An 8,463-nucleotide genomic window follows, 5' to 3' on the forward strand; every position below is an offset into this window, starting at 1 on the left:
AAATCCACAGGAATAAACTTGTCTTCTAGGTAGAAATGACTTAGATCTTTCATACATTACATACATTCACATTCTGTTGACTTGAACTAGTATTATGGTTACAGCAGCTGAATAGGAGGATGAGAAATGTAAATACTAGCTGAGCATGTGTCTATTAGGCCAAGAAGAAGTGGAGAACAAATTTGGGGGCATAAGTTTCTTTCTCTGTAACTGAATTTTATTGACTGGCAATAATTCACTGCTTCAAAGTCTTAGTCATTTGCCCAACTTTTTGTTGCCTGTATATTATATTCTGAGAAGTAGTATCAAAGTGAGGAATTATCAGTTACATAGTCTGAATTGATAGGAAGACTGATCTCTTGGAAAAGAAATGCAGTCTCCTTAAGAGAGAAGGGGAGAGAAAGCTACTTTCCCCTTTTTTCTAACTCTATCTCGGGTTTTCTCTTTATTGAAGACCCCAAAATGCAAGTCTGAGTCTCGCCTTGTGGCTTATCAGCACCATGTGCTGCACCTGTAGCTCCATTAGTATTCTTCCTCATCGTGGATTGTTAGTGAACAAGGTGCCTGGCAACGGCTCTCTCTCTCACTAAATACCTAAGAACACCAATTGATGATCTTCTTTTTGCCTTAGATCATGAAGTATAGTCTAAAGGAAATACATTTAAAGTTGCCTTTTCCTTTCTCTGTGTAAAAGGAGAAAATACACTTCTATTATAATCAGGAATATTTTCTTCTGAAATTTCAGATACTACTTGTGTAGGTCAGTTTTCTCCTGGAGAAAAACTGGAAAGGTCCAAGGAAGATTGACCTGAGGTCAACCCTTTGGTGTAGAGGTCCTCTGTGGGGAGGTCCTCTGTGTGAAACTTGATTTCCTTTGAGGATGGCCAAGCCTGGCATCAGGAAAGCTGGAGTCACCTTGAAATCCATACCCTCTTTGAGGGGCAAGTGTTGAAGCTAAAGGAACAGTGGTAGACGACTTCGGATTGCCACTGCTTATTATGGTAGGCTTACTGCTGTTAGAGGAGGGGTGCTGGTACCTCAAAGAGGTCCTGACTGCAAAGTGGAACTGGAAACTTGGAACTCTGGCTGTTCCTTTTTCTCCCCAGATTGCATCTGTTTGGTATTCAATTGCTTTATCAGTTGTATGGGCAGAGGCATCTGAGATCTGGGTGGAGGATCCCTGACCAAAAAATTTGGCCCACTCTTTTGAGTCCCAGGGACGAAGTCATCATTGCTATCAGAAAAAGAAGGGTGAAACTGTTGCTGGTTCATTTTTAACCTACCCAAACAAGATGTCTGGCTCTAGGTGAGTGATCACACCATTGTGATTATCTGGGTCATGAAGATCTTTTTTGTACAGTTCTTCTGTGTATTCTTGCCACCTCTTCTTAATATCTTCTGCTTTTGTTAGTTCTATACAATTTCTATCCTTTATTGAGCCCATATTTACATGAAATGTTCCCTTGGTATCTCTAATTTTCTTGAAGACATCTCTAGTCTTTCCTATTCTATTTTTTTTCCTCTATTTCTTTGCATTGATCACTGAGGAAGGCTTTCTTATCTCTCCTTGCTATTCTTTGGAACTCTGCATTCAAATGGGTATATCTTTCCTTTTCTCCTTTGCTTTTCCATTCTCTAACTTTCACAGCTATTTGTAAGGCCTTCTCAGACTGCCATTTTGCTTTTTTGCATTTATTTTTCTTGGGGATGATCTTGCTCCCTGTCTCCCGTACGTACAATGTCACGAACCTCCGTCCATAGTTCATCAGGCACTCTGTCTATCAGATCTAGTCCCTTAAATCTATTTCTCACTTCCACTGTATAATCAGAAGGGATTTAATTTAGGTCATACATGAATGGTCTAGTGGTTTGCCTGACTTTCAATTTAAGTCTGAATTTGGCAATAAGGAGTTCATGATCTGAGCCACAGTCAGCTCCTGGTGTTGTTTTTGCTGACTGTATAGAGCTTCTCCATCTTTGGCTGAAAAGAATATAATCAATCTGATTTCAGTGTTGGCCATCTGGTGATTTCCAAGTGTAGAGTCTTCTCTTATGTTGTTGGAAGAGGATGTTTGCTATGACCAGTGCGTTCTCTTGGCAAAACTCTATTTCCCTTTGCCCTGCTTCATCCTGTACTCCAAGGCCAAATTTGCCTGTTACTCCAGGTGTTTCTTGACTTCCTACTTTTGCATTCCAATCCCCTATAATGAAAAGGACATCTTTTTTGGGTGTTAGTTCTAAAAGGTCTTGTAGGTCTTCATAGAACTGTTCAATTTCAGCTTCTTCAGCGTTACTGGTTGGGACATAGTCTTGGATTACTGTGATATTGAACAGTTTGCCTTGGAAACGAACAGAGATCATTCTGTCGTTTCGGAAACTGCATCCAAGTATTGCATTTTGGACTCTTTTTTTTACTATGGTGGCTACTCCATTTCTTCTAAGGAATTCCTGCTCACAGTAGTAGATATAATGGTCATCTGAGTTAAATTCACCCATTCCAGTCCATTTGAGTTTGCTGATTTCTAGAATGTCGACGTTCACTCTTGCCATCTCCTGTTTCACCACTTCCAATTTGCCTTGATTCATGGACCTAACATTCCAGGTTCCTATGCAATATTGCTCTTCATAGCATCAGACCTTGCTTCTATCACCAGTCGCATCCACAACTGGGTATTGTTTTTGCTTTGGCTCCATCCTTTCATTCTTTCTGAAGTTATTTTGCCACTGATCCTACTGACTTGGGGAGTTCATCTTCCAGTGTCCTATCTTTTTGCCTTTTCATACTGTTTATGGGGCTCTCAAGGCAAAAATACTGAATTAGTTTGCCATTCTCTTCTCCAGTGGACCACATTCTGTCAGACCTCTCCACCATGACCCGTCTGTCTTGGGTGGCCCCACATGGTATGGCTTAGTTTCATTGAGTTAGACAAGGCTGTGGTCCATGTGATCAGATTGGCTAGTTTTCTGTGACTGTGGTTTCAGTCTGTCTGCCCTCTTGATGCCCTCTCTGAGCACCTACCATCTTACTTGGTTTGCTCTTACCTTGTACGTGGGATATCTCTTCACTGCTGCTCCAGCAAAGCCCAGCCATAGCTCCTTACCTTGAATGTGGGGTATCTCCTCACAGCCACTCCTGACCTTGGACATGGGGTATCTCCTCTCTGCCGCTGCTCCTGACCTTTGACATGGGGAATCTCCTCTCAGCGGCTCCTGTGCCATGCAGCTTGAACTTCCAGACGTTCAAGCTCGTAAAAGATACTTTCAAATTTAATAAGCCAAGTTCAGCTATATGCTTAAAAGATGGACCTGGGCATCCAGCCTTCCCCTCGTACAACAGCGGTTCCCAGGTATGCGACCATAAGACTAGGAACCACCACAGCACATGCCCTAATCTTTTTTTGCTGTTTCCCACTCGATTTGCTGCACGCCAAAAGCAGTGGCCACGGAACTGGAAAAGGTCAGTTTTCATTCCAATCCCAAAGAATGACAATGCCAAAGAATGCTCACACCATTGCACAATTGCACTCATCTCACACGATAGTAAAGGAATGCTTAAAAATCTCCAAGCCAGGCTTCAGCAATATGTGAACTGTGAACTTCCAGATGTTCAAGCTGGTTTTAGAAAAGGCAGAGGAACCAGAGATCAAATTGCCAACATCTGCTGGATCATCGAAAAAGCAAGAGATTTCCTGAAAAACATCTATTTCTGCTTTATTGACTATGCCAAAGCCTTTGTGTGGATCACAATAAATGGTGTAAAATTCTTCAAGAGATGGGAATACCAGACCACCTGATCTGCCTCTTGAAAAACCTGTATGCAGGTCAGGAAGCAACAGTTAGAACTAGACATGGAACAACAGACTGGTTCCAAATAGGAAGAGGAGTACGTCAAGGCTGTATATTGTCACCCTGTTTATTTAACTTATATGCAGAGTACATCATGAGAAACGCTGGGCTGGAAGAAGCACAAGTTGGGATCAAGATTGCCGGGAGATATATCAATAATTTCAGATATGCAGATGACACCACCCTTATGGCAGAAACTGAAGAAGAACTAAAGAGCCTCTTGATGAAAGTGAAAGAGGAGAGTGAAAACGTTGGCTTAAAGCTCAATATTCAGAAAACTAAGATCATGGCATCTGGTCCCTTCACTTCATGGCAAATAGATGGGGAAACAGTGGGAACAGTGGCTGACTTTATTTTTGGGGGGCTTCAAAATCACTGCAGATGGTAATTGCAGCCATGGAATTAAAAGATGCTTACTCCTTGAAAGGAAAGTTATGACCAACCTAGACAGCATATTAAAAAGCAGGGACATTACTTTGCCAACAAAGGTCCGTCTAGTCAAGGCTATGGTTTTCCAGTAGTCATGTACGGATGTGAGAGTTGGACTATAAAGAAAGCTGAGTGCCGAAGAATTGATGATTTTGAACTGCAGTATTGGAGAATACTTTTGAGAGTCCCTTGGACTGTAAGGAGATCCAACCAGTCCATCGTAAAGGAGATCAGTCCTGGTTGTTCATTGGAAGGACTGATATTGAAGCTGAAACTCCAACACTGTGGCCACCTGATGTGAAGAGCTGACTCATTTGAAAAGACCCTGATGCTAGGAAAGATTGAGGGCAGGGGCAGAAGTAATGACAGATGATGAGATGGTTGGATGGCATCACCAACTCAATGGACATGTGTTTGGGTGGACTCCTGGAGTTGGTTATGGACAGGGAGGCCTGGCATGCTGCAGTTCATGGTGTCGTAAAGAGTTGCAGACAACTGAGTGACTGAACTGAACTGGACTGAAAAGCTCCTTGTTTTCTTCTCTTAATTTATTCCTTTCTGCTGGGACCTCACCAATAAACTTCAGATTTTTTTGTTAGATATCATAAAGTTCTTGCTATAGCTTATTTCTGTACATTTCCTTTACTGTACAGCAGTCACTTACTTTGGCATTTAATTGATCTCGCAATTCATGGAAAGTGCCATTCAGGACTTTCTGTTGCTCCATCAGCTCTTTAATTCTGGCTATGGAGCCTGTCACCTCCCGTCTGACAATCGCTCTTTCATCAAACTTGTTATCTTCCCTTGTAGGCAGTGCAGTTCTCTGTCATGGAGCTCTTTCAGTGTTAGCCAGGTTGTTTTAAATCGTCCGAAGATACATCACACAGGCTAACCTGCATTTTGTCTCTTTTGGAAGATCTCTGCCCACTTCCCCTGTCTCCTGCCTTCATCTTCATTCCTTGTCTGGGAAAGGGAAACAGTAGAGACAGGCTCCCCCCAAAGAAAGGCGGAAGGGCCACTAACTAGAGCTGTGCAGCGGACAGAATGAGAGTTTCCCCCATTCTATAGACCTGTGAAGCAGCCTCAGGGCACTGGCAGAGCACGAGGATGGATCAAAGATGGTTTGAGGGCCCTTTTTTTGAGAAGACCTGAGGTGCAAGAGAAGGATGATGGAAAATGGCACATTTCAAGCCACCCTGTGAGGAAAGACTAGAGGGACCTGAAAAGCAGTGACTTCTGAGAAAGTCCCACTGAGCTGATGGGCTTTCCAAAGGGGGAGCGGGGGTGGGAGTGGGGTGGGGCGGGGGAAACGGAACTTACCCTTTGCTGAATTTTTGAAACAAGTGTAATTTGACCCTATTTTAGCATCTTTATTCCTGACAGCATTCTATAATCATTGAAAAACACAAATTCTTATGGTCATGAGTAAATTGGAAATAAAAAACTGGGCATTTTTTCCTCCCTAGCACCTCTCTGGTTTAGTCAACATTGCTTAGTCTTCCATCCCTAGCTTCAGAGGCTCTTGAAGAGACTGGCAATTCTGTCACTGCTTACTTTGGCAATTCCTCCTTGGTGACTCAGTCAGTAAAGAGACTGCCCACAATGCAGGAGAGCCAGGTTCAAACTCTGGGTTGAGAAGATCCCCTGGAGAAGGAAATGGCAACCTACTCCAGTATTCTTGCCTGGAGAATTACATGGATAGAGGAGCCTGGGGGCTAGAGTCCATGGGGGTCACAAAGAATCAGACACGACTGAATGACTAACACTTTCCCATTCAATGAGAAGTCTAGAATACAGTGCTTTTCCATTCCATTCTAAGATATTTTTTTTTTAATCATTCTATAGGCACTAGGAGCTGCTGAAAGATTTTACACAAAAGTAGTGTTATGAAGGACCACTTAGAATACTTTTTCAATAATCCAAGGATGAGATGATCTACTCCTTAACCAAGGCAGTAGTCTACATTTATGGTTTATCCTAACTGTACACTCAAGTGCTAGGCATGCTGTAAAAAGAGGAACTATATCTATTAATTAGAAAGAAGGAGTGGAACCCACTAAATATATCCCATTCTCCCACCTCTATCTCAGAGAAGATGACTCTGAACATTCCTGTCTGCGGAACAAATGAAACTCAATCTGTTACATACATTAAGAATAGACAATAGGCCAGATTAGTCTTATTTTCCAGTTTTTGCTCAATTTCAAAAGTCAGTAAATGGACTATTTTTTGTTTATATCCGTGTTATAAGTATCCCAGGGGAACTTTCCAACCCAGGTCTCCTGCACTGCAGGTGGATTCTTTATAGCCTGAGCCACCAGGGAAGCCCAGGTGCATAGTAATATTTAGTACTATTGGACAGTTTTATTTCAATTTTCTTTTACTGCCATGTTACTTGTGACATTCTTATTTGCCTTTCCAGAATCGAAGAGAGTAGAAAAAAAGAATAGATGATTGTTTTGTAGGGGGAATTACTAGTTTTTATTCTCAATTGATGCACTGATCATAAAGAAGCCTGAACGCCGAAGAATTGGTGCTTTCAAACTATGGTGCCAGAGAAGACTCTTCAGAGTCCCTTGGACAGCAAGGAAATCAAACCAGTCAATCCGTAAGGAAATCTACCCTGCATATTCATTGGAAGAACTGATGCTGAATCTGAAGCTGCCATACTTTGGACACCTGATGCAGAGTGCAATTCATTAGAAAAGACCCTCATCCTGGGAAAGATTGAAGGAAGGAGAAAAAGAGGTTGGCAGCATCACTGATTCAATGGACATGAACCTGGCCAAATGCTGAGAGATGGTGAAGGACAGGGAGGCCTGGCATGCTACAGTCCATGGAGTCGCAAGGTTCAGACACGACTGAACAACAACATGAGTTGACCTAGGTCACATGAAATGTCACCAGTTCTCCTTACCCCCGATATATTTTTTAATAGTTACTTGGAACACATTCCCTTTCCTAGGTTAAGGAAAATTAACATCACTGTATCTCTTCGGTTTCAGAAAATTAACTTATTAGCTGTCCAATGTCCCAGTGGAATCAGTCACCTAGATGTTTGGGAAGCAGAAGCATTGTTTTTACTAAAAACATTGTTTCTGGTGACTGTTACTACATTACAATTCTTATTGAAACCGACTTAAATAGATTAGCAGTGATATATTGGTAATTAAAAAATCCCATGGATTTGACCCTGAAAAGAACATTTTTAATATTTCTTAATTTTTTTTTTAATCTCAATAACCCTGAACATAGTTAGCCTTTACCCATTTGCAAATGACCTATCTATATCTCTCCCATATGAATTAGCTCACAGTTCAAGTTTGATTCATTTTTTTCTTTAATGATGTTTTAAAAGTTAGTTTTATCTTCTATAAGCTAAAAAGCCTTAAGTAATACAACTATGGTAAAGACAAAAGAAAATAAGAAAAAATAATAGGAAATGAAAAAGATTCATATCAAAACTTTAGCATGAAAAACTTCAAATCTATCTACTAATAGATTATTCTGCATTTCAATGATATGGTTCTTCAGAGAATTCAGGCAAAACTTTCTGTTCTTGAGCATAGTGACTTCCTGTTTTATATTTCTTATAATAAATCACTGTAGGATTTCTATAAAAATTAAGCTAGGAACTCATAGTAATGAAATAAATGGCCACTGTATTTGAGATCATTAGGAAATTTTAGTGATTTTACTACATAACATACAGGGTATTAGTAATCATGCTAGACTGCTTGCAAAGAAAAACTCTAACAGGCTTTGGAGGCATGTCCTAATATTAAAATTTTTATCATATTTCAAACAGTACTGCAACAGTACTGACCAACAATACTGCATAATTTCATATATTTTCCTCATACCTGGCATATCAATAACATTTTATAAACTTAGTGACCTAGCAAAGAATGATTGGGAAGCAGGGAATGACCTGCAGGACACACGGACATAAAAATAATATGACTTGCAGATGAGAAAGGGATGCTAAGAAAGATTTTACTACATTAATATCAATTGTAGTTTTAGAATATTTTGCGTATTTTGTAATGATTAATTTTATGTGTCAACTTGCCTGGGTCAAAAGGTGTACAGATAGTTGGTTAAATTTTATTTCCAAGTATGTCTGTGAGGTATTTCTTGATGAGATTAGCATCTGAACTGATAGACGAGTAAAGCAGATTGCTTTCC

The 8,463-nt window shown here is 40.6% G+C and overlaps 1 pseudogene; it reads right to left on the reverse strand.

Moving 5' to 3' along the window:
* Positions 1-404: 404 nt before the first annotated feature.
* LOC147340760 (uncharacterized) lies at positions 405-5,225 on the reverse strand (annotated as a pseudogene).
* Between the last annotated feature and the right edge of the window lie 3,238 nt (positions 5,226-8,463).

The sequence above is a fragment of the Bos grunniens genome, chromosome X, assembly GCF_055505025.1.
Source record: "Bos grunniens cultivar Pamir isolate PY7600 chromosome X, Bosgru_T2T1.0, whole genome shotgun sequence".
NCBI classification, from domain to species: Eukaryota; Metazoa; Chordata; class Mammalia; order Artiodactyla; family Bovidae; genus Bos; species Bos grunniens.